General features: G+C 32.1%; 1 protein-coding gene and 1 long non-coding RNA gene across 3 annotated transcripts in view; one reads left to right on the forward strand and one right to left on the reverse strand.

The window, feature by feature from the left end:
* The window catches only part of LOC115216733 (low-density lipoprotein receptor-related protein 6-like), a 719088-nt gene that overhangs the window by 140205 nt on the left and 551327 nt on the right, over positions 1-27556 (forward strand). The gene's annotated exons all lie outside the window — the stretch shown is intronic.
* On the reverse strand, positions 11211-27455 carry LOC118764143. The gene is made up of 3 exons (XR_004999926.1): positions 27346-27455; positions 24564-24567; positions 11211-11221 (listed from the first exon to the last, which is right to left on the reverse strand). It is a non-coding gene; the product is annotated as an uncharacterized LOC118764143 (long non-coding RNA).

Genomic DNA, 27556 nt, shown 5'->3' on the forward strand with positions numbered 1-27556 from the left:
GTTATTCAAACTAAGGTCAGTCTTGATCAGTTAGACTGTGTTCATCCTATCTTGATCAGTTAGACTATGTCCATCCTATCTTTTTTTTGTAAAGTAACATTTCTAGTATTAATTTATCAGATTTATCCTTCCTTTTTAAAAACGATATAATTTGAGGGAGATTTGGTAGTTATTTCTAACTGATCATTGCTGGGTTTTCCAAAATGATAAGAAATGGAAAATTATTATTTTTAAATCTCACAAGAGATATTCAGCAACAGTACTTTGGAGTAAAGGGTTTTTGCCAACATAACATGGCAGTCCTGGTTTAGGACGAATGTTGCTGTAATTTAGCCCCAGGAAACATCGTCTCCAGCTGGCTATACGACACGATCTATGTTCGAAAATATAAGAACACAGATTGTGTCGTATAGCAAGCTGGAGATGATGACTCCTGGGGCTAAATCACAGCAACATTCATCCTAAACCAGGACTGCCATTTTACTGATAAGAAATGGTTGAGTAATTCTGATAGAGAATTTTGGATTTATTGTTAAGTCTATCACAGTAAATGTACTTTCTGATTATAAACATTTCATTTATGACTTTCCAACATGGACAATTATATCTTTTTGTAGATCTAAGACAACATTCTAATGTGTCTTTTCCTTTAGAATCTCTTGCAGAGCCCAGTCTATTGCATGCATTTAGGCCAGATTTCTGGCTTGAGGATAACTCCTTCCTTTTTACTTACCATTGTCAGAAGTCTGTGTGTCTTTGTGCATATATGTATACTAGCTTGTGTACCTGGTAATTCCCGGGGGTAAAGATGTTCTATTGAAATGCCTTATTACTCTGATATAAGAAAGCAATTTTGTTATAACTGCCACAAAAGGTGTATAAAAACTGTCAGCTGGAGGAGGGAGAGATTGTTGGAGGTTGGTGAGAGAGGTTTTTGGAGGTTGGCAAGAGAGGTCATCAGAAGTTGTCTAGAGAGGTTGTGGCATTTTAAAGGTGAACTTTATGAAGGTTAATTTCTTGAAGGTGATATGTGAGTGTAGTATATATGTATAGAAATATATGTATGAAGTGTTAGAAGTAAGTACAATAATAACGTTCATACTCACTGATGGCTGCTCTCAGTAACTGCCTTTAGCTTACGGAGTTCTTGTTTTTATAACTATCGAAAAGCAGCCAGAAGGATAGACATATTGTTGAGAACAAATGATTTCGTTGGGGGTCTGTTATCTCCATTCCAGCCCCTGGTGTCCTAGAAGAGGTTAGAAGGGCCAAGTGGCAAAGACATTATTCTGCTTAGTGGAGGCATCTGGGAAATGAATAACTGCTGTCATTCGTAGAAAAACTATTGTTTTATTGTGAGAAAAGTGCTGTTGAAGTGTTAAGTGAAATTTGGCAATCGAGGATCAAATCCATGCTATACCTGTATGAAACCACTACAAATATGTTGTGGAATAAAAAAAATTATCTAATGGAGAAAGTGTAACTAAAAATGCAGAATTATCAGAGTAATGGGCATTCAAATAAGTATGTATGTATGTATGTATAGAAAAGTATGAATGAAGAGATTCAAATTAAGGAAGCACAATAATAATGTTTAGCAGTTCAAAACTGTGAGTAGTGATATGCAGAATTAGGTTGGCTGATTGTTGGTTCAAAGTAATTGAACATAAACAATGAAATGGGTTATTTTCCTTGAGTGCTTAAAAAAATAGTGTTGGTGGTATGAGTTATTTCCCTTATGTGTTTAAAAAAAAAAGTTACATATGGTATATATAAAGGTCCCTTCCAGGAGCCATATTATCAATTTTTTCAACAATCTACGTATATCATGAAGTTTCCAGACATGAGTTCTACTCATGTGTCAAGTTTCATCAAAATAAATCAAACGATGTAGGAGGAGTTACATAACAATGCCACAAACAAACACACACCAATTTTTCACATATTTTCTTCTAGTTTCAGCTCACGAGCTGTGGCCATGCTGGGGCAATCTATATATGTGTGTGTTTGTGGGTGTGTGGGTCAGTCTGTGTAAATATTTACAACCTACACTCATCTATAGCTATAGACAATGGCATCATTTGTGGCTGAGCTGCAGCCAGTGATGTTTGTTGACATTTCCTGTCAGAAAATAACTCTACACTTGCAAATTCCTCTGGAAGAAATTGTTCTTTACTTGAAAAACAAGTTATGGTTGATGACAGGAAGAGCATGCAGCCTGTCTTACCTCACTTATTTATCTTCTAGGTAAATATCTTACCTCAATTATTTAGCTTCTAGGCCATGCTAGCATGGAGAAGCGATCATTAAGTGAAGCAAGCGAGCACACACATATGTATATTCTTTGTACTTTAAGAAAGATTTTAACTAATAATATTTTGGTAGCTTTTGATTAAACATCTCTATTCCTCTAGCACTCTCTCACAGATGTATATATATATTTTTTCATATTGAATAATGAATAACTGAATAGCTACCTTTGTTGGATAATTGTATCTTGAAGATACTTATATAAATATTTTATTTAAATATAATTCAAATGACATATTCTATATTGTTCTAATATTGTAATAAATTTAAGATCTTTCTTAAAATATCTGTTAATGTATTTGTGTATTCCCATATAATTTTATATCTTCATTTGCTCAGTGTCTAATCAACTTAGTTAAGAAATACTACATTCTGTCTTCTATTGTTAGACCAACATAACACAACATTTTAACCATATGAATACTATGTAGAATAATATGTTATATAAGGGAAGAAGACCTATACTCTATGTAGAACAATGTTATATAAAGGAAGAAGACCCATACCCTCCTGAGGACCTTTTAAACTGAAAGACAGAGATAACTGATTAATGTTAATGTGGTTAATATTCTGTTTAAACACTTAGTTTAGCGGTTATAATTGAAACACAGTCAGGTGAGTGAGAAAATCCTTGTGATTACTATTCTGAAGAAATAGTCTGGACTGTATTTGGAAGGTTAGTTGGATAGCTGAATTAGATGAAGAGAAACAATATCATTTAGTAGCTGAACATAGATTATAGTAATAGCAATAAGAATAATGGAGGTAGAATGAACATTTCAACAGTGGAACCGCGATTACAAAGTGTTTATGTATAAAGATTATCTTTGCTCCTGTTTAGCCTCAAATTAGTTCTGATCCAGCAGACCTATACTCATAAGTGCTCTAGCCATGGCTACCTTGAGGTTCTTTCAGAGATCGTATATCTAGGATCATATCTGAAGTAAATTTAAGTGGTATTTCTGGCCATATTGATCAACTGTGTAGTGGCTTCCTTGCTGGCTTAAATACATAAAAGTTTAGTTATTTGGGGGGGGGGGGGTAGTCTTAATCTATTTAGGATCTGGGGTAGAATAATATTACTTGAGGAAGAGCAGTGCCTATGACTTTTTCTAGGACCTTCAAAACTTATACAAGGATGAGAGAAAGTTATTCTTAGATTGAAGATCTGGCCTGAATTTTTGTGACAGACTCTATCAAAAGGCACTGAAGAACCAGACAGGGATGCCAAACTAAAAACTAGTACAACCTGATTTCATGCAATTTCCATCTACCCTATCTCATTCATAGGGTTTATATTGAGACTAAAGCTGAAGACACATGTTAAAAGTGCTGCTCAGTGGGATCAAATCTAGAATGATAGGTTTGTGTAGCAAACTTTTTAACTACAATGGTCATGCCTGCACCTATGGTTTTTATGTTTGTTTCTCATTCTCTTCACTTCTTAGCTGTATACTACCATAGGGAAAGCCTCCACATGTGCTGCTCACCCAAATTACAGCAAACTATATATGCCAATTGAGATAATACCTCAGGTTGCTTTAAATCAACAAAGCTACTATCTCTGACAATATCTTTCCATTGCATTCAAAAGGTAGTCCCTATCCTCATCAAATTTTTTAATCTCTCTCTCTTTCTGTCTCTCTCTCTCTTTCTGTCTCTCTCTCTCTTTCTGTCTCTCTCTCTCTTTCTGTCTCTCTCTCTCTTTCTGTCTCTCTCTCTCTTTCTGTCTCTCTCTCTCTTTCTCTCTCTCTCTCACACACACACACACAACACACACACACACACACACACATTGACTTGGGCTTTGAAATTTATGAGTAGAAGTTGGCCTTTAGAATTAGTAGAACTTGGCAGAGAAGTTTTGTATTCCATTCAGAATATGATTCCAAGGGATATTTACTAACTAGAGGGGAAATAAAAAGTGATCTCTACATGCCCTCAGTTAATCAAGGTCATTAGATTATGAAGGGAAACTGATGAAGTTGGGGCCCCCAACTACAAGGAAAAAGCAATAAACCTCTCAGTAAGTAAGATAGCTGATGATTATTGTAACCGAAACTATAACTGGAGGTCACAGTCTGATAACACTGCTATGGAAACTAAAAACTTGGTACGCAAGAACACTCTATCAATCTCATACAGGAAATAGGAAAATTTTAATTTGACATGAAAATATCTGAAACTAGATGGACAGGTGATAAACTTTTAAAAGAAAATAACACAATATTTTCTGATGGAAAATAAAATTAAAAAAGAAGTGGGGATCATAATAAAAACATGAACTCACTTATTGATTACTGGATAATTTCTGACAGTGTTAAAATGATGAAACTGTGGAAAGAATCTTCCAGTATCAATATATCGATATATGCTTCTACACAAAAACAAAGTGATAAATGGATAAACTAATTCTATCAAATTCTACCAGACTTATATTAAAAAAATATACACCATGGCTGTGTGGTTGAAAGCCCACATTGCAACTACATGGTTTGAGGTTCAGTTTCACTGTGCAGCATCCTAGGAAAGTGCCTTCTACTATAGCCCCAGGCTAACTAAAGTCTTGTGAGTGAATTCAGTTGATTGAAACTATCTGGATGTCCATCATATATAAATATATATGTGTGTGTTCTTGTGTCTTTGTTTTTGTCCTCCACCACTGCTTGACAACAAATGGCAGTTTGTTTACATTTCCATAACTTAGCAGTTTGGCAAAAGAAACTTTAACAATCAGTGTCAGACTAAAAAAGAAGTACTGGGGTTAATTTGTTCAGCTAAACCCTTTGGGCAGTGTTCTGGCATGGTTACAGTTCAATGAGACTAAAACAAGTAGAAGTAAACCATTATTATAAAGAAAGATTTTAATGCAAAACTCGGCAGAGAAAACCAACTATATTATAGGTCAATATGAGTTAGATGGAAGAAATGAAAGCAGTAACCAACTGTTCTATTTGTTAAAAAAACAACTTAGTAGTTACCAATATACTATTTCAGCAACCACCAATAAAATTATATACATGGAAGAGTCCAGGTGACAAAACAGGAAATCACATAGACTGCATACTGATAAACCAACAGTTTAGAAACCGAGAGAAACTTGTAAAAACACAGCCTGGAGTAGATATCAATTCAGATTTAATCCAGTGGTAATTAAACTACAAATCAAACTTTCAAGAAAATGACTTAAAGATAGAAACAGTTAAATACAAACAGAAATATGATGTTTAAATAACAAACAAGTATGAATATTTGCACAATGACTAAGAAATACCAGAACTATATGATAAAGAATGAATAGAAGAAAATGGAACACGATTAAAACTTACATTCAAAACACTGTCTGAAAGGGAAAAGAAGAATAAGAAATGGAAAAACTGATGAAACAATCAAAACCAGAAAAAAAGAAAGAAATATAAGATCAAGAGAAGATATTACACTCTAAATAGATATTTGTTCTGAATATAGAAAAACAAAAACTAAATGGCTGGATGATCAATGCTAAGAAGTTGAAAAACTTAATAACCTGCATAAATCCAAAGAATGAGTGATAAAATAAATGAGATCACAAACAACAAGTGCATGAGTAAACAAAGTGGTAATATTAAAAATGAAAATAGAAACATACTTGATCAACAGTAGATCTCGTCTAGATGGATTGAATATATAAAAGAACTTGTATGATGGTAAGAACAGACTGCTTATGCCCAATTTTGAAGCTACTAATGAAAACAAAATCTTAAAAGAAGAATTAGAAAAAGCAATAAAGTTAGTGGAAGATGGAAGGGCAACTGGGACAGATAAAATACTAGCAGAAGCATTAAAAGCATTAGACAACCACAACATAGATGTTATAACAGATGTAGGTAATATGATGTATAAAAATGAATATATGAAATAAAATTAACTATCTTTGTTCCATTACTAAAGGAACCAAAAGACTCATGATTACCTAGAGTTTAGAACCATAGACCTAATGAGCCATAAGACTAAACTACTACTAAAAAATCATCCATCAAAGAATAGCATTAAGAATAAATGAAGATATAAATCTGCAGCAAAGTACTTTTAACAAGGATTAGGAACTTGTAACTGAATATTTAATCTATAAATCATATGTGAAAGTGCTCTAGACATAAATCAAACATTTACATATGCTTTATACTGTATGCCAAAGTATTTGGCAATAGCGGTCATGACTGAATAGAGAAAAAGATCAAAATTTAAAATTAAGGAAGGAATTAAAAACAAAGGCTTTGTATTGTGCTTTAGTTTATTTAACTTATACGAGTACACTGAGAACATCTTCAGAGAAGTAGAAAAACATGCAAGTAAATATGACTATCAACCACTTTAAATATGCAGAAAGTATTCCCTTATTAAATTTCAACAGAAATATTATCTGCTGAATTTTATGACCACAGTAAATGTCAAAAGACTTATCCTATAGAATGGAAATAAAGGTTCCAAAAACATAATCAGCAAGAAACAAAAGTCACCCAAAATAAATAACATAACTGAGAGGGAGCCAATTGAACAGGCATCAAAGTAATATACCTGGGATATACGGAATTAGAGAACAACAAATGTGAAGCAGAAATTAAATGATGGATTAAGATAATCAGAAAGCCATGAAAAAAAAAAATCAAGCATATTAACATAGAGAAATATGGCTATTGAAATCAGTAAATATTTATTAAAATGGTATTGGACATGATAACTATAACAGCAGTTGTGTTGAATATGAAATTATTGCCAAGAAAAGTAGCTGTAGTTTACTTTGTTATATAGAGCTGAAACATGGACATAAACAAGAGTATTATCAAAGAGATTAGAAGCAACTGAGATGTATGTATATAGAAGACTTTGAGAAAGTCACAGAATACAAAACCGATGATGGCAAAATCTTAGAAAATTTTATTAGCTATGATCAAAGACAGAAAACTAAAAGATTTTGTATAATTAGAAATAAAAATGGTTTACAAAAGCTGTTTAGTATAAGAAAAATACTTGAGAAAGGATGAGTAAAACCAAGAATTGTGTGAATAGTTTTGTTGTATCTTAGTTTTGTTGTATCTTCTTTGTTTTATTTGTCAATTAGTTGAGAGTTGTATTAATATTTTCCTTTACTAATATTCTTCTGCTGAATCTCAGACAAATCTAAGTAGCCTGAAAAAACAATTGGGTAAAATAATAATTACAGTGCAAAATTATTAGGGGGGCACTATCCATAATAAAAGCAGTAGTTAAATTAATATTGATGTATTTAATGCAGAAAGCATTAAAACTCTAATTAGAAGCAATTATGTTTTAAGAAAATGTCTAATATTATTTTGATTATTCTAGCCACTACTGGAGACAACTTCAGATATTTTTCAGTCTATTCAAATCATCTAGACTTCACCTGACTTTCCTACATAATAGTGAGATAATCATTAAGCTGATGTGTGATATTGTACGGAAACAGGTGTGAAAAATTAGCGTAATTTGAAAATATTCGAATTTATCATCAGTATCAGTATCGTTTATATGTTTCAACTATCATCAGTATCATGTAAAACTAACAATCAATTAAAATCTCATTGAATAATGTGATGGATGGTGAGGATTGAATACTGATATTGTTTTCTGAAATCAACAGTCTTCATTCTCAGTTCAGCTCTTATCAAAGAACACTCATTTACACAAAAGAAACCTTTTATTGTAAAATAATTGTCTTTACATTTAAGTTAATGTCTATTTAGCCTCCAATTACTAAATTTTTTTTTTTATGTAGTGAAAAGAACAATACTATTATCAGTTTTCTCATGATAAAATGAGATTATTTTTTTAAAGTTTATTGTATAACTTTATATTTCAATGTTGTCAGTTCTGTGAACATTACACTACAACTTGTTAGAATAATTTCTAACAAGGCTATCTTCCCTCAAACTATTGCTAAGACTAAATGAACATCCAGTATGGTATGAAATCTATTTTTAAATGAAAGGAAGCCATCATTAAATCTTTTAGTTGAATGTTGATGCCTTTTGTTTAAGATATGTGTTGTTTTTCTTTCAGGTAAATTCAGTAATAAGATCTGTAATCTCAGGTAATTTAGATAATGTAGTGATAACTGTTTGGTAGATTAAATTGACAGTTGTTTGCTCACAACCATTAACACTGAGCTGAGTTTATAATTGATAAAGCTTATAAGGATAAAGTTTGTTTTAGGCATGATGCCAGTTGAGAAGTTTTGTATTAGATGCAGACATGTTGGTAACTATAACAACGATTGTGTCGTGAGTAGGAATTATCGCCAAGAAAACTAATGTTAATTGTTCATTGATCTTGGAAGAGTGTACCTACAAACTGATCAGATGTTAGGCTTGTTGTCCTAAATATACATTTCAACTAATAACTCTTGCTTTAACTGATTGTAGGTTTCATATTTCTGCAAACTGAACTCTGGCCAGGAGCTGCTTTGACCATCATAAACTAACTCAATTACCATCACTATAATATTTATTATACAATATCTTCACTTCCCTCCAAAAACAGACATATACACTTAAAGACTCTAATTAGTTTCAATTCAGATGTTTACTTGTAGAAATATCTACATTTAATTTTGTTTTTTCAGAAATAAAATTGACTTCTAGATTATTAGTCTGTAATTGTCCACAAAAGAAAAATCTATATACTGAACATTTCATATATATTGGAATCTATCAGCAAAGAAACAAATGCTTTTATTTATTTCTATATTATGCAGCTGTTAATTCTATAGGTGACATTAGTGACCTTTCCTGAAAACTCATTATCATTGAAATTGCTAAAAATGTTTTGAAAAAAAAAAACATGATTTCCTGCTTAGAACAAATCTTGAGCAACATTTCAACATTGTGCAAACATAAAACACTGTAGACATTTTAAAGTAATTTTCATTTTGATTAGCAAATCAATTTTCATAGTTCACTAAATATATATTTAGAATTTTTGAAATATTCTAAAGGGGAGGAGTATTTCCTCTTGATGTTTGTAGGCCCTCCCCAGTCTGGTGTGATTGAAGGACTCTTCGTGAAGATTTGTTTTTATCTTCTCTTGTATTGTTACTATATCTGTTCTCTCTCTCTCTCTCTCCTCACTCTCTCGTCTCTCTCTCAGGATAAGTAATTGTTGCTATTATTCAAATTAAATAAGTACCAGTTCAGCACTGGAGTTGATGTAGTAAACCTTATCCGTCTAAAATTACTGGCCCTGCATCAAAAACAGAATTGTAGAAGTTAATAAAGCAGGGAGCTTGCAGAGTTGTTAATGTTGCAAAAACAAAATATGTTTTGTGGTATTTCTTTCAACCTTTTATGTTCTGATTTCAAATTCACCTGAGGTCTATTTTTGCCTTCCATCCCTCCACATTCAATAGAATAAAGTACTAGACAAGTATTGGGATCAATGGCATCGACCAATCCCCTCCTCTCAAAACTGCTGGCCTTGAGCCTAAATTAGAAACATTATAATACAAATTAATTATGATTGTCCTTTCCTGTAATTATTCCTTAAACAACCTGCTCAATTTTCTAGGAAATTTTTTCCCCACAGGACACCAAACTACCCTCAATCTATCCACAAGAGTCTACTAGTAGACATGTTCAATGGATATAATTATTAGTGGAAAGCTTCAAAATGAAGTATTTTTCTCCAATAATTTTTGATACTTCATGTGACACAATGAATATGAACGATTAAATATAGTTACTTTTAGCTGTTAATTTGTTTCTCTACAGAATTATTCTTATCTTGATACATTTTTTTTTTCTTTTCTGATGGAAACCTTAAATTTTAAGAATCTTGCAGTTGTACACTTAACCAATAATTTTAACATTTTTTTTTTTTCAAAAATCAAATGGTAAATCAGATTCAAATCTTAGCCCTTAAGCTGCAGAAGTTTCAGATATTTTCTATTATAATCAATACAAGTGTTAACTGCTATATTTTTTTTATAGAACACATTTAAAAGTTTCATAATTTTATTTATTTAATTTTTCAACCAAAAGGGTTTTTTTTCTTCTGTGAATTGTATATTGCAAGGGAATAATAATGGTAATGATAATAATAATAATGTCATATCCACACACTCATATATATATATATAATATATATATATATATATATATATATATATATATATATATATCTAATATATCTTTCTATGTATGCATATATCTATCTGTCTGTATATAATATATATGTATATATATGTTTGTATTTAGAGAGAGAGAGAGAGGTCTAAATACATACATACACACACACACACACACACACACATACACACATATATGTATGTATATCATCAACTTATAAGGTTAGAAGAAACAATTACAGCACACATATCATATTACAGAGATATTTACATACATATGCATGCACACACACACACACACACACACATACACACACTCACATGCACTCTCTTGCACAAATGTAAACATGCATGCAATGAAGCTATTTCAGGCATTTGAATTTATATGTATATAGGTTTTTACTTTCATAAATTGACTCTAATGTTAACATTTCATGCCCTTACTGGCTTAGTGTTATACCATATTTTCCTTCAAGCTTTGCAGGCTGGAAATGAAAGATTTCCAACCAAAATATACCATACCAGTAGTGAATTTATTATTTACTGTCTATATGAACTCTTTTTTCTAGTTTTTTCCACAAACTAGTACATTCTTTCAAAGAAAAAGAGAGTCTGATATTAGCCAACCCAACATGTGAGTCATAATTTAGACTGTTCCACAGTCACAGAAGGATTTTTATTATATCCCTGCTTAATTTAGCATACTCTAGTTTAGCTGAAGTCAATGTGAGGTTGATTAAGGCATTTCCCGTCTCTCCACCTGGACTTAGATCTTTGACAAATTTCCTTCTGGTTCCTTTTTCATATTTGTTGTCAGCAGAGCTGATAATATTTCTAAAATCTAAGTGAAAAAATAGCTAATACCATAAAACTGAAACAATCTTTTAATGCAAAGTTCTATCCCTAGGAATTTATAAAATTAATGACAATATTTTTCTTAGCATAGAAGGATCCCTGCTCAAGTACTTATTTACTTGCCATTTACTCCTCATCCAAAATAGTCTCTCTACACTTTATCTACAGAGATTCACAATACAATCCTTTCTATCATGACAGGAGTCATGATAGAATATTCTGCCCAACTGTACTAACACTATTACAATCTTTCATTGAAAATGCATTTCTATGTATTAAAACCCGACCAAATTCATGCTGCAAATCAAAACTGTTTCAAAAACCATTTACTAGAGTGTGTTCAGTGGAAACAAAGAATGCTATAAATCAATCCCAACCTAGAAATAATCTTGTCTGTTGAGACTTTGTAATAACTTTTTACTGTAATTTACATATGTCACATAGAATTTATTCCAGCTAGAATATTTCTGAAACTTTTCAGATTTTAAAGCTATTAATATTCATTTTGTTGAAGATATTTATTTATGAAGGAAGTTATAGTAATGTTAGCATGTCTATTTATAGGATTTTCAGCACTTATAATGTACTGTTCTGTATTTTTCTGTTTTTGTCAATCTTTTGATTGTCACTCCATGGATCTGCTAATAAAACGACTTACTGGTAAATAGCTGATCTCCTAAAACAACTATATGTGAACAACTTTGAGAGAAAAACAGAAGAATAAAATAGTTTCTGTATTAAATTTCGTGCCACCATATCTTGAAAGACTTGGAATGTTCTATCTCAAGTTTTCTGATAAAGTAAACAATAACGAATATATATATAATGTACATGTATGTATATATTGTAAAAGTAAAGTAATAAATGTATCAATACATTTGTAAGTGTTCTGTCTCCTGCAGTTATCTTTGATCAGTAGCTTGACTACACAGGAGAAACATATAATGCTGCTGACCAATTTATTGCAAAGATGAGAAAAATTCAGTTAAGCATTCAGTCCATTTATCACGTCTTTGTAAATAGAGAAAAGCTATGTCAACTGGCTTTCTTGTTTAAATTATCAATTAGTAAAGAAATTGTATTATATAGGAAGAATATTGCTAACATTAAAATGTAATTGGTGGTGGTAGTGTAACTTAACTGTATGGAGATTATTGAGATGATAGATATTACTACTTGCTACTTATTACACAACATAGTTGTCTTATCAGCTTTCTTTTCATTTATTCTGACAACTATCAGCATTGATCTTTAGAAAGAAATTCTAGCTGAGTATATGAAATCTGTGTACCAATGCTATTATTATTTACCAATGTTGTTATTTAGAAATGGTATTAAGTATTAATAGTATTATTGGGTACAGAAATTGCTGCATGGTTAAAAGCTTGCTTTGCAAAAATGTAGTTTTTGTAGTCAATCCCATTGTGTGGAAATTTGAAAAAGTGTCCTCTGACATAGCTTTGGTGGCAATCAAATATACCCAAGTTAGTAGTTTTTGTAGATGATGACTACCCAGACTAGTGGGGTAGATATCCAGACAATCCCCACCCAGGCTAGTGGGATGAATATCTAGTCAATACTTACAAAAGCTATTGGGATAGATATCTAGTTTATCTTACCCAGCCTAGTGGGGGAATAGTTATTTAGTTAATCCTTAGACATGCTAGAGGGGTACTTGTTTAATCAAACTCTATCCAAGCTGAGGAGGATAAAGTTTTTCTAATTTCATGCATATATCAGAATTAATTGATGATACAAAAAAATGGTGTACAGAAATAATTGAAGTGTATCACTTATCAGAAGTTAACTTTTTGTACACTGTGTGTAGGTGTGAGTTAGGAAAGTGGGTGTTGGGCTCTACCATTCATTGACACAAAAATATGCATTTCCAAAACCTGCATTTTCAAACCTGCTCACCTTCACCATCAGGATTTAAATCCACAGCAAGATATATAATTTGGGATCAAAAATCTAGATTAGTTCCAATGTTCCTTAAACATTCAGTCTTTTATAACTTATGCCAAACACTAAAAACACTTGTGTCTGTCTTGTGAAGAATTCTCATATATTGAACTAAAACTAACATTTGTAGTCTACTATTGTCAAATATTAAACCTACATCTCAAATGGAAATTCTAGCAGGTTATCATATACACCCAGATGCCTTATACACTGACATAAATAGTGCATACAGCCTGATGTTGTTGAAGTAATTGTCCTTGCCTTTACCAGCACCACTGCCACCACCACAGCATTCTGCAGTATCTCAGTTTGCATACTAATTTTAATAATACTCTGGACACATTAGTTTACTCTTGTCTGCTGTATATTAATGACACCATATTGTAATTTCACCAGAAAATATTCTCATATTTTTCAATCATACATCATAGTCCCACTTAAACTGTTTAACAGCCTAACAGTTTGAAAGACCTACATTAGAGTTTAGATTGTAAAAATTTAACTATATATATATAATTGTTTTATACATACATACATACATATATATATATATATATATATATATATATATATATATATATATAATTGTTTTATACATTCATATATATATAATTATTTTATACATTAATTGTTTTATATATATATATATATATATATGAATTGTTTTTTGTGTATATATATATATATTTTTTAAGAGATTCCAACATTTTGGAATTATTTTGAATAATACGAATGATTTATGAATAGTTTAATTTCTCTTTGTATACAGTCTAAAGGGGCTATCATCAGATGAAAATATAGTGATTTGGAACCAGTATTTCATAATTGCCAATTTCACTCTGTTATCAATTAATGACCTATACACATTTTGTATATCACTTTATATCCATTAAACTACTTGATGTAAAATTTAGACGACATTTCAACATTTTAAATATAATTGCACATAGAAACACACATATATAAGCATAAATACACTAATCAAGACACATATATACAAATACACATGTGCATACTTGCACATACATAAGCTTAACATTCATATACATATTTTCATATACAGACATAATCAAACATAAATATGCATATGCAAATACATATGTCACATACATATATACACGTGCATACATATACATAAACACATGAATACACTTTTACACACTAATGCAGACATGCATATACACACATGCATTCATGCACATACACACCATCACACAGTTACATAAATACTCGCACAATCACGTACACATGTGCACACAACCTGTTCCTGTTTGTCAGTATGGCATTATTTATATGTTGAAATTGAGCTAAATTACTTTTATTGTTAAATCTAGGAGAATCAATGGACGTGTTGGCCTGAAGCAAATAATATCAATTTAAATGAAACAGAACAGAAATATTCTTGTATCAATATGATTTATTTGTTTACTATCAACACCACAAGTAATATTCTTCCTTTCATTGTTCTTAACAATTCAATTTTCTATGGACATTCCCTTTATGTTGGAAGGTTGGCATTTTTCAGGGAGCTTTTTGAATCTTTTTTATCCAATTTTCCCCTTTGTTCATTTAGCTTTCATATTTATATTTCAAATTTTAATTTAGAAATTTAATGAAACAACCATAAAAAGTGAAGATACAAAACTGTTGGCTTCAGTATGCTTCTTTTTTTTTTCTATTTCTATTTTTATTTCCATATATATTTTAGATGGGGGAGAAGTTTCTATTGATATACTTTAGTTAAAATTATTTTCCTCAATATAGTGTAATAAACTAAAAGTCTGTGAGTCAGCTGAACACAGCTATGCTTCCTTCTCTTTAATGTTATTTACTCAAGGACTGTTTTCTTTGATTGCAACACTGCAGTTGCACCTGCATTTCTTGTGGCATCATTTAACTATAGATAGTTTTATGTTTTTCATAATTTCAACAGTTTCTGCCGTTCATTCAGGCCGTCAGCTCTAATAAATGAAACTGTTAATTAATACTTTATTATTATCTTTCAATGAAAGCACTTGTTGAAGAGGATGAAATTTAGAACACAACTGCTGGGTTGTGTTTTGTTGTGAACTGTTGAGTAGTATAGTGGGAGGTATTGATGATGTATTGGCAGATAGAGATAGATGATTGAAAGATAGGCAGGTAGTTGGATACGAAGCAGATAGATAGATATATGGATATATGCACATATACATATATAATGTTTCTATTTTTCTCTCTTACTATCCCTACTCTCTCTCTCTCTCTCTCTCTCTCTCTCTCTTTATATATATATACATACACACACGTGTATATATGCACACATATTCTTTATGTACTTATGTGTATGCATATATGTATGTGTGTGTGCATGTTCTATATTCATGTGTGCGTGTGTGTATGTATATATATATATAATATATACACGCACACTTGTGCACACACATGATGTGCATATGAGAGAGAGAGAGAGAGAGATATTCTAAAGTAGAGAATAAAATCACATCTCAATAAATAATGTATGTAGAGTGTATATTCTTCTTTTATTAAAGAATTATGACCTTACAGTAGCACAACTGTTTTAATACATGGTTGTATCTTGTCGAAGGTCACATTATATATATATATATATATATATATATATATATATATATATATATATATATATATACACGCTCATACACACCCACACACATATATTGAGAGACAATGAGAGAGAGAAAGAGGTTTATTGAGATAGATTGATAGGTAGGCAGACAATGAGTAAGGGCGGGAAGGGGATGTGAGTGAATGAGTGAGAGAGAGAGAGAGAGGAAAGAGAGAGAATCAGCCTTGTGAGCACTGTTGCAGAACTAGTCTTTTTGTTTACATTCTACAATACATGTTATTTTGTACACAAACACACCTCCCCACCACTTCTTTGTGTTCCTCTGCAGTTCAGTAAATGCCTCTGTGAGGTTGATATGAACGAAATTTAATTGAATTGGTTTCAAAATAGAATTTACTGCTATATAAATATAGAAATCAATCAAAACGTTGTTTCTACCATTTCTTAGATCGTTTTGTTTTTGTCTGTTTGTCTAAGTTTTTTTCTTTGTTGTTTCATTTGTTTTTGTTGTTGCTTGTTTTGTTATTGTTTTTTCATTTTTTCAATAAATGCTTTACAAATTTGAGGTGATATTGAAATATTTCAGTTTTGGTTGATTTATACCATGTGCTTTTATCAAGTTACAGTATAGATTAAAACCCAACAGGTCTCATTCATTGGCTCAGAGATGTAAGAACATTCTGATGAAAACGCCAAAATGAAAAGAGTGGTGGTTAGTGGCAGAGGTGGTTGTGTGTTTGTCAGGATATATAAGCTGTATTTGAAAATGTGGTTGATCTCACTGGTCAAATGACTTATGTAGAACTATTTCAAGTTATGGATGGATGCATGCTGGTTTAAATACACTTGGTGTTTTCTATAAAGCCGGAGAAAAATGAAATTAAAGTCAGTGAAAAATTTACTTTTCAACTAGCTGTGTGGTTGAGATGTTTACTTCACAGTCATACAGTACTGGGTTCGATCCTATGAGTAGTGTGACAGCTTGAATAAGTTTTTTTCTTTTTCTGGCATATCTTCAGATCAACAATATCTTATTTGTTGAATTTAGTTGGCGGAAACTGTGGAATACTGTCATTTGTGTATGTGTATGTGCGTGTGTGTGTATGTATGTATGTATATTTATAGATAGGTAGATAGATAGATATAAACACACACACACATACACACACATATATATATATACATAAATTTGTACACATATATGTACGTGTGTGTGTGTGTGTATATGTGTGTGTCTTTTGTCAATGTATATTTGTAAAACATATAAAACATATCTGAAGAAAAAGGGAAACTGGTTTTTCTTGAATTAAGGCCTTTATGATATTTGTTTTGCACTGAATTACACATTTTCTTGTCACTCTCATAATCAAAAATGGGGTAAATGAGGGACCTGTGCATTGTTGTACACAATAATGCAGTTCTACACTTATCTGATGAAAAACAAAAGATAATAAATAACAAGGAATATTGTTAGTGCTTAGTTGTTGCTGTTTAGTTCTAGATCAGGTGAAGGGACCTGTGATGCAGCTGTGATTACCTTGACATTCTTGTTTTCAGGACTACATTATATACTGTCTCCTTCCTTTTTATGATGGTAGGGTGTGATCTGAAGGAGATTTAGTTGCTATTTCTGGCAAGGTTGACAGCCACATAGAGCCTCTCTCATTGGCTTGTGTTAGTGCTTATTGCTGCAACTAGTAATATCTTATTGCTCCCTTCTCTCCCTCTGTTGCTTTAAAAATCTTCATCCTCATTTTCTTCACCTCTTTGCATTTTGTTGTGAAACAGGGACATGATTGTAGAGGTTTATATGTGGTATGTGCGTGTATGATGGCATGAGGTAGTGAAACATAATGCAGTGAATGTTGAGGACTATAGCTGCTGGTATGTGTAAACTGTGTGTTGATGAGTAGGTGCGGCACAAGGACAATGAATGAAGACAGGACTATTTAGTGCACGTTAGATCTGCGATGGTGTACAGGAACAGAATGTGCAGTGAATATGTCCAAGATCTGTGATGATGCATTGAAGTAAAACATGAACAGTGAATGTAGAGAACTATGTATGGGTATGCATAGGATCTGTGATGGACATTCATTGTAAAGGACAGCATAAAGTGTTTTTATGATGTGTTATGGTGTAGAGATGAAATAGGTACAGTGAATGGAGAGAACAGTATAAGATGTGTCATGATGTACAACAGTGAAATATAGGAAACGAGTTTAGAGGACTGTAAATGATATAAGACATGTGATGTTGTATGGCAGTTAAATTAAAGGGTGTATAAGGTGTGCATACAATGTATGATAATTTTTATTAGTGAATATAAAGGAATATATGAGGTGTGTGTATGGCACATGATATAAAGTAGTGTAACATGAAGCCATGAATGTAAATTGTTATATGAGGTACGTGTAAGATGCGTGAAGCATATGTATTGAAAGTAGATGATCTGCTTTGATTGGAGATGAAATATTTTAAGCATGGTCTATCAAATGTATAATGCTAACTTATGAGAAATGCTCAACAGAAATATGCATCAAAGATATTATAAATATGTAATCTGGATGAATGATATTATATTACATGAAAAGGTGTTATGAATTAGTTGTGGAAAGTATCTATGATGGATACAGACCAAGGAGGTTTTGAGATAATATATTGTATGAAGGTCAGATTTGAGAATATTGGGTTTCATGCAAGAGATGACACAAAATTGAGGCATGAGGAAAGATGTTATACAATAACAAGCCCATTCAACTGATGCCAGTACAGACACATGGCAATAAAAAGACGAATAATTTCAATGATTATATATATATAATTTTATGTAAGAAAGTTTTGTTTAAAGACAAAGTTTGAAAGTATATTTGCAAGAGATTTTTCAATCCAAGATATTTCTTTAACTTAGTCTTACAAGTTAGAAAGAGAATGTCTTCTTTCTTTCTATGTTTCAAACCAAAATTATTATTCTTGTCATTAATAAATCAATGACATACATACAGCTTAGGAAATATAATAAAGTAGTCTTAGTGTAATTTATTTAAATTTGCTTTATTCTGTATCCATACTGGCATGTGTTTTTGATTTATATATACAGTGTTGTTGATTCTCGAATAATCTAATTGTTATGTCTTTTGAAATGATTTGATTTTTAAGTTTTATTTATTCCACAATAGCTTTATATTCTAGTGTATATTTTATGTTATTGCATATTGCAATAGAAAATTCACTTTAAACTGCTATTCTGTGATATATATATATATATATATATATATATATATATATATATATTTCTCTTTAGTCTAACAGCACACACATACAATTATGTATGTGTGTGGGTATGTAAATGTATGTACAATATATATTATTACTAGATATGCATAACTCACAAAAAAGTATATCTTAATTCATCTAAATGAGGCATTTATTCACTGGCAGTGTGCTACAGTAAATTAAAAATTAGTTGCAGATATAACCAATGTCTATGTAAAATAAATGGAAAGAATGAATCTTGAATATTTCCCTATAAATGCTATATGTGTACATTTACTTCATTTTAACCTCCTGAACAGTTAAATGTTTCTATGACTTGAAATTATTTATGTGGTAATGAGATGTGTGTAAACATCACAAAATAGATCTTAAAGCATTTATTCATTTAGAGTGATATAAAGATGTACACACACACACACACACACACACACACATACAGACACGACCAGTTTCTTTTTGTTCACTCATAAGACTTTAGTTGGCCCACACAGCTGTAGTAGAAGACATTTGCCCAAGCTGCCATTCTATGGAAATGAATCTGATAAATGGGCTTCTTTTAGTTTCCATCTACCAAATTCACTTAGAGGGCTATCGTAGAAGACTTTTGCTCAAGGTACTGTTTTGTGGGAGTGACATCAAAACCATAGTTGGGAAGCAAACATCTTAATCACATAGCCATAACTGCAGACATTGCTTCATGGTCAACACACACACACACACACATGCACACAAACACACCCACACACACACACACACACACACACGCACACACACACACACACACACACACACACACACACACACACACGTATATGCATAATCTCCCCAACCACTCTTGCTTCTATTTACTATTGTACTGCTCTGCCAGTGTTTCTGAAAATTGTAATTTAGGCCCAAGGCAGATAATTTTGAGAGGATAGGCTTAGTCAATACCACTGACACAACTACTTGACTTTATCGACCTTGGTGGGATGAAAGTCAAAGTTGCCATCAGCAATTGGTATTCTCTGAATGTAATGTACTGGTTGAAATAACCACAACCAATTTTTTTTCTTTCGTTTTTGGTGCTCTAACAATTTTGGGCAACATCCAATACACTCCACAATCACCCTTTCTGCTCTAGCAGTCATCACTCCTCTTAAGCCACTTGGTTTTACATCCACCACTCACTGTTACTACTGTCCATCTCTATTACTATGCCTCACTCTCTCTGTCATTACTTTCTCTTCTCTTCATCTTGCTGGACATGTTACTAGTCTTACAGAATGGATGCAAGACAACTTCATTAGTAACAGTAACATAATAACGTTGCACCCAGTTCTTTCTGTAAAATGATGATGAATGAGCAGGGACTATATAAGATTGTGACACCTTTGTTTTGTCATGAAAATGACAATCTCTCTGATGCTGGTGCCATAATCAAATGCAGCCATTATTCTCTGCAAAGTGGTTGATAATAGGTAGGGAATCCAGCCGCAGAAACTGAGTTGGAAAGGAAGCGTATGAACAAAACACAATCCTCCTACTCATCTAGGAAAGCATCGCTTCCAAATAAGAGCTGACTCAGACTGTGAAAACTTGTACAAGCCATTCCAGCATCGAAAGTGGAGCATGAAAAGATGATAATGATGATGAATGTTATTCATGTTATGCTATATACACATAAGCTATTATGTAATGTATATTTCATATTGTATATTTTGCATTATTTTGATAGTGTATATGTTTTCTTTTTATCATTAAAAATTTATACTTCAGTTTACCTTGCTGAAAAGGGTGTTATGTATTAATGAAAAAAAAAACCAAATCTATGACAGATGTAGTTAGAATAAGGAAGTCTTAGGATATTGTAATTGTAACATAAGGGTAGGGAATATTGCATAGATGCAAAAAAAAAGAAAGAAAAGAAATGAAAATGTGAAGTGGTTGTTGTGGTAGTGGTGACGACTGATTGTGATGAGGATAAGGATAAGGATGACTATGATGAGGAGGAGGATGCTAACAGCAGTCATAGTGATGATGATAATATAGATAGTGGTGGAGGTGGTGGTGGTGGTGGTGGTGGTGGTGGTGGTAATGATAAATGTTAAACTAAAAAATTTACGTTTTAACATTCAGGAAGAATGTGACACTTAGATAAAATGTCTTGCATTTGGAAGTTGGCCTTAATGAATTAGCAGAATGTTGTATGTCATTTTGGTTTTATAGTTTACCAGTTAAGTGGGTTTAACTTCCACATCCTTTTACAAACCAAAGCATCTCCTGGTTAAGCCAACCTGACATTTTCATTGGAGTACCATCTTTTATAAATCACAGTTGTGTCACTGAACTTAATATTCACTAAAATAATGTTTAAACTCACCAACTTCACACTAAATCTACTATTAATCACTGTTGCATCAGCTTTTTAATTAATTAATAAAAATTTTAGGATTTTGATTGCTGAAAGATTTCTCATCACTTACACTGTTTTTTTTCTTCTGTTATTACTGTTCTACCACCTTTGTCTTTGTATCTGTTTGAATTAAGTTGGTCTAGAACATAAAATAAAAAATGGGAAGTAATTTTGAACTGGAGGCAATTAGTAAACCTATTAATTACTAGTTTCCTAATTTTTAAAGATTGCTATCATCTTAATTTCTTCTTCTTCTTCTTCTTCTCCTTCTTTTCCTTCTTCTTTTCCTTCTTCTTCTTCTTTTCCTTCTTCTTCTCCTCCTCCTCCTTCTTCTTCTTCTTCTTCTTCTTCTTCTTCTTCTTCTTCTTCTTCTTCTCATGATTATTATTATTATTGTTATTATTATTTGCAAAGCAAATATTCTGCTAGGCAAACCTCTGTATGCTTGTATGCTCAAGCATGTACTATCTTTGTATAAGTATACTTCTCTCATGTGAATGTGCTTGAGTGTGTGTGTGTGTGTGTGTGTGTGTGTGTGTATACACATGCATGCATATGTTTGTGCATGTGTGTATACTTATATTAGATATTCTTTACTGTATTTAGTTCTGTATTATTGTGGTCATTGTAGTTCAATAGAAATACATTTCATTAAACATTAGTGCCAATTTTTCCACAATACTAAGAATCATAGACACAGTTGACACCTAAATAATATGTATGTATATGTGTGTGTTTATGCACTTGGTGCAAAACAAGATGGAGAAAGTAGCACTCAAATACCAAAAGTATTGTAAAATATAGTTTTATTGAAGCTAGAAAACGTCATATACTGTTATTCAGCATTTCACATAACTGATTATCAGGCAGAAGTGAACCTTTGGAACAATAAGACAGCTTATAGATATATACGTTTGTTTATAGATGCATGCGCACACACAAATGTACACATACACACGCACTACTTGGATTTATCCTCTCTAATCACCCTCTTATTCATTACATCTGTAATAAAGAATTCAGCCTGAATTTTTGGCTAATTCATATTTTGTTAATTATAAATTTTGATTTGCTAAAGATCAGCTGTCTTAAATAATCAATAACAGATCAATTAATGCAGCAATTTGTGCCTCTAACTTCATTTATTAAACTCACTAACAAACCAAAGTCAGAAGTTGGGGTAGGTTCCTTTATGCAGGCACTTTTGTTAAATTTGGTAGCAAAATCTCTCTAAGACCACACCTTATTACCTTAAGAAAGAATAATATATTAGGTAATTATAGTAAGCTAGGTGCTAATGTAATTAATTTACTGCACCAAAAAGAAAAAAAAAAAGAAATTGGTCAAAATTATATCCATTGTGAAGAGAAATTCATTATCTTAAACAATTCTAATCAAGAAAGGCAAGGGGGAAAACTCTCGAAATCAAATTAATTAAAATTATTCAAAATTCAAATGCAGTGAAAACCTAGTCTAATCTTTAGCAAACATGTTTCTGTTTGATCAGACCTCATCAGTGGAGTATAGTCTATTCATTACTGCCATATCTTAGATGATTAGAAAGAATATATAAAAATTCAGTGAATGAACATTAAGAAGTATTAACTTTACAAAATGATCTGAGGAAAAAAACGTCCCAAAAGATGGAATGGTCATGGCTGGAACACCTTTGAGCATTCGTTGGTTGGCTAACAGTTGACCAAGGGCTAAGAAGCAACAACAACAATACTCAAAATATAACTCCACTTTTTCCACAACTCTGAAGTGTTTCCTTCTGGTAGACTTACAGTTTTCTTTTCAAAATGGCACAACAATATTGAGGTTGGCTTATGTTTTGGGAGATAGCCAATTTTGTTTTATTCCTTTAATATTTCCATCAATTACTAACCCTGATATTATTGGTAAGTTATGTTTATCAGAAATGTATTTTAAAAATTCTGCTCATCTGTCTGAGACTGTCTCTAAATCTCTCTTTCTTTTCTCTTCTACTTATGTTTGAAGATTTTGTTTTAGCTGATTATAGGTGAGCTGATAATATATATAAGAAAAGAAAAGCAACAACAGAAAAAAAAAGCAACAACGAAAGAAGCAAACTTTTAGATGAGAGAGAAATATATCAAAAGTAAAATATGAAGTTTGCTCTCATTCTCAGTTTCTAACAGGTTATTTGAAGGTAAATTACAATCCTTAGTGTCTACTAAGTTATTATATGAAACAGAAAACAAAGTGGAATCAGAAGAAATTTCTAGACATTAAAATGAGGGAAATTAGATTCTCATGGTAATCTATTTAAGATCTGAAATCATATAGAATCTCTCTGTCATTTCGTTCACCTTTATCTCTCCTACAATTTTTTTCTTTGTGTGTGTGTGCGCGTGCGTACGTGCATGCATGCATGTGTGAGTGTGAGTGCATATGTGTGCGTGTGTTCATATGAGGTTTTCAAAAGGAGAATAGTTGAAAAAAAAAATGAATAGTTTGTTAGTGTGAGGTGAAGGTTCAATTATAATTACACTGCTAAAAGTCTATGAACTATACAACATTATTGAAGCTGAGAATTGGTGGAGGTTGTAGAATGAAAAGAAGGTAAAAGAAAATATTGATTTACTGCGTTGACTAGAGAGAGAGAGAGAGAGAAAAGTGGGGGAGATAAAGGTGTGTGTGTTGTAGTATGATTACTGATGAGAGAAGACTCTTAGAATGAATTTAATCACCATAAAACAATATATGGAAGAAGGGAGAATAGAGGTAACTATTAAACATTTAACATTGAAAGGGAGGTGATAGTATAATGTTCTTTTATTTCAAATAGTTATAAAGGAAATATAGGATTTTATAGAAGGAACAAGAATGCTTCACTTGTAACTGGTTTCAATTTTAAAAGTCTGAATTAAATTTATGAAGTTTTTTTTATATAACTTGTTTTATGTGTGGATGGATACCATTTCAGTTATATATATATATATATATATATATATATATATACATACAGAGAGAGTTAGCATCTCTCATGTATTTATATAATCATCTCAGTAATATATTTAAGATATTATTACAGATCTATCCATATTTATCATCTCAGTTATATATTTAAGATGTAATCTTTGTAGTTTATCTATTTTATCATCACAGTTATATAAACATGTATCTGTAATCTCAGTTATAGATATAATCTCTGTGATATATCCATATGATTTCTATCATTGCATTCATTTAGATAACTTTATAATCTCAGTTATATAACAAAGATAACATCTTAGTTCATATGAACACCCACCCCTATGTAATATGAGGTAACCATGTATCCTTTACAGCAGTTCAACACCTGGTGTAAAGCTACTTCCCCATCTCAAATACACCCCTCCACACATACACTTAATTGTGGGTGCATTTTCCATTTCCTTTCTCCCTGATCTTTTTAGTGTTGCAAGATACTTGGCACCTCACTAGTGCTGGTGGCATGCAAGGAGGTACCCAGTACACACTGTAAAATGGTTGACATTAGGAATAGCATCCCGCTATAGAAACCACGCCAAAACTAACACTGGAGCTCAGCACAGCCCTGTGGCTTACCAGATTCTGTCAAATCACCCTACCCATTCCAGCACAGAAAATGGATGTTAAATGATGGTGATGCTTATATATGTGTTTGTGTGTGTGTGTGTGAGTGATTCGTTTTACTTGCATATTCAGACACCAGCTCAGTTATATATATAATCTCAGATTTATACTTAAGATATAATTATATCTAAATATATATATATATATATATATATATATATATCGGTATAAAAATATTATCTTGAATATCACTATTTATAATCCTCATAACATGTGTATTTTATGTATATGATATACACATGTAACATATGGATATTATTTAGGGAGATATATATATATATATATATATATATATATATATATATATATATATATATATACATATCATAATCATCATCAATTTAACATCCATGTTCCAGGTTGGTATGGGTTGGACGGTTTGACAAGATCTAATGGGCACAAAGACTGCAAATTTGCTTCAGTGTCTGTTTTGCCATGGTTTCTGCTGCTGGACACTCTATCTGACACTAACCACTTTACAACATGTATTGAGTGTTTCATTCATTCCTTCAGTACTAGTGAGACTGGCGTGCAAGTTGCAAGCCCATAAACCTCAAGGTGGGTAACTTTATACTAGGAGACAAGGGGTAAAAGTATGGGAGAAGAGGCCAGAGTAGAACAGTTGTCTTGTCATAAGGAAGCTATATAACTACCCATACATATTCAAGTTATGAGTCATGATTAAATAATCAAGGTAGACAACAGAATTAAAAAAGTAAACTGGTATTATATATATATATATTATATATATATATATAATATATATATATATATATATATATATATATGAAGAGAGAGAGAGAGAGAGGTAAACATTCAGAAAAAAGAAGTTGAAAGGTTGTACATATGCATGTAAACAAACAAACATTATTCTATACAGAACATAGAAGGTACAGATATTTGTATTAAAAGAATTGTATTTACATACAAACACACACGCACGCATGCACACACACACACATATCTTCATTATTCCATTTTATACAGTCACATCAAATATGTCTTGTAAAAGTAGCTTAGTCTTTTGAGACAAACACGCACACATTGTAACATAGACTTGCATACTTTCAGTAGCAGTTTAATTTCTGCCTCATGAAAATTATATTTCTTGTATTATGACGCCAAACCCACAAACATGCAATTAATAGCATTACACTTAGTATATACATTGATGTTCAAAGCAGCAGATATTGACTGTCTAGCATCAAAACATTCACTGAGAGATATACTCTGAATTCTATACATTAAATTAGCATTTGTATACTAAATTGGAAAATATTTTACATTTTATAAATAATTGATATTTATTTATTTATTTTAGTCTGGGTAGGAACTGCTTACCTTGCCTACTCTAGCAGCATACATCGTCACCATTGCCTTATCACCCACTTTTCCATGCTGGCATGGCTCAGAATTTGTTGAAGTAAATTTTTTGCAGCAGGATGCCCTTCCTGTTGTCAACCCACACCTGTTTTCTAAGCAAGGAAATATTTTCTCATGATTGTATGTTCTCAAAGATGAGTGTAAATGTACAACACTGCTTGTATGATGTTGATGTTTATCTACTGTTATTGCATGATGCCAAAACAAGGAAAGTCACTCACATTCCCAGGCACACACACACATGCACACACACACAACCAGTTTCTTTCAGTTTTGTCTTACAAATCCACTTACAATACCTTTTGCCGATCCAGGATTGTAAAAGAAAACACTTGTCCAAGGTGTCATATAGTGGGACTGAACCAGAAAGTAGGAAGCAAACTTCTTAATCACACAGCCATGCCGATATACATACATGCATACACACATATATATATCAAAAGAAACTGGAATTTTGCAATATTATTTTATTCACTTAGTTTTACATGTTTACACTTTTATCCCCATCAAAGTGTTCTCCATTTGAAGCATTGCACCGGTCCAGACGTTTATTCCACTGTTTGAAGTAGTGCCAGAACTCTTGTGACGCAATGCCTTTTAACTCACCCATCATTTTTTCTTCACCTCTTCCACAACAGCAAATTCTGTAGCACCAGCTTTCATCACCAGTTCATGACACACATTCAGTCATGACTGCTTTTGAGCTGCCATGAACAAGTGAGGCACATATTTTGCTGCAACTCTTTTCATTTGCAATTCCTCACTCAAAATTCGTTGGTAGGAGCTCCAGGACACACCAGTCATATCAATTGTTCAGTGACAGTCCTCCAAGACCAGTTCATGAATTTTCATGATGTTTTCATTCTTTCAGGAGGTTGCTGGCTGTCTTGAACAAGGTTGGTTTTCAAGCAACAAGTGGCCATTCCTAAAGTGTGTAAGCCACTCATAAACTGGTGTTATGCTCATGGCAACATCCTTGTAAGCTGCATGAAGCATAACAGCCATTTCAACTGCTGTTTTTCCCAGCAGAATACAGAATTACACA

This window comes from Octopus sinensis, linkage group LG1, assembly GCF_006345805.1.
Source record: "Octopus sinensis linkage group LG1, ASM634580v1, whole genome shotgun sequence".
Classification (NCBI taxonomy): domain Eukaryota; kingdom Metazoa; phylum Mollusca; class Cephalopoda; order Octopoda; family Octopodidae; genus Octopus; species Octopus sinensis.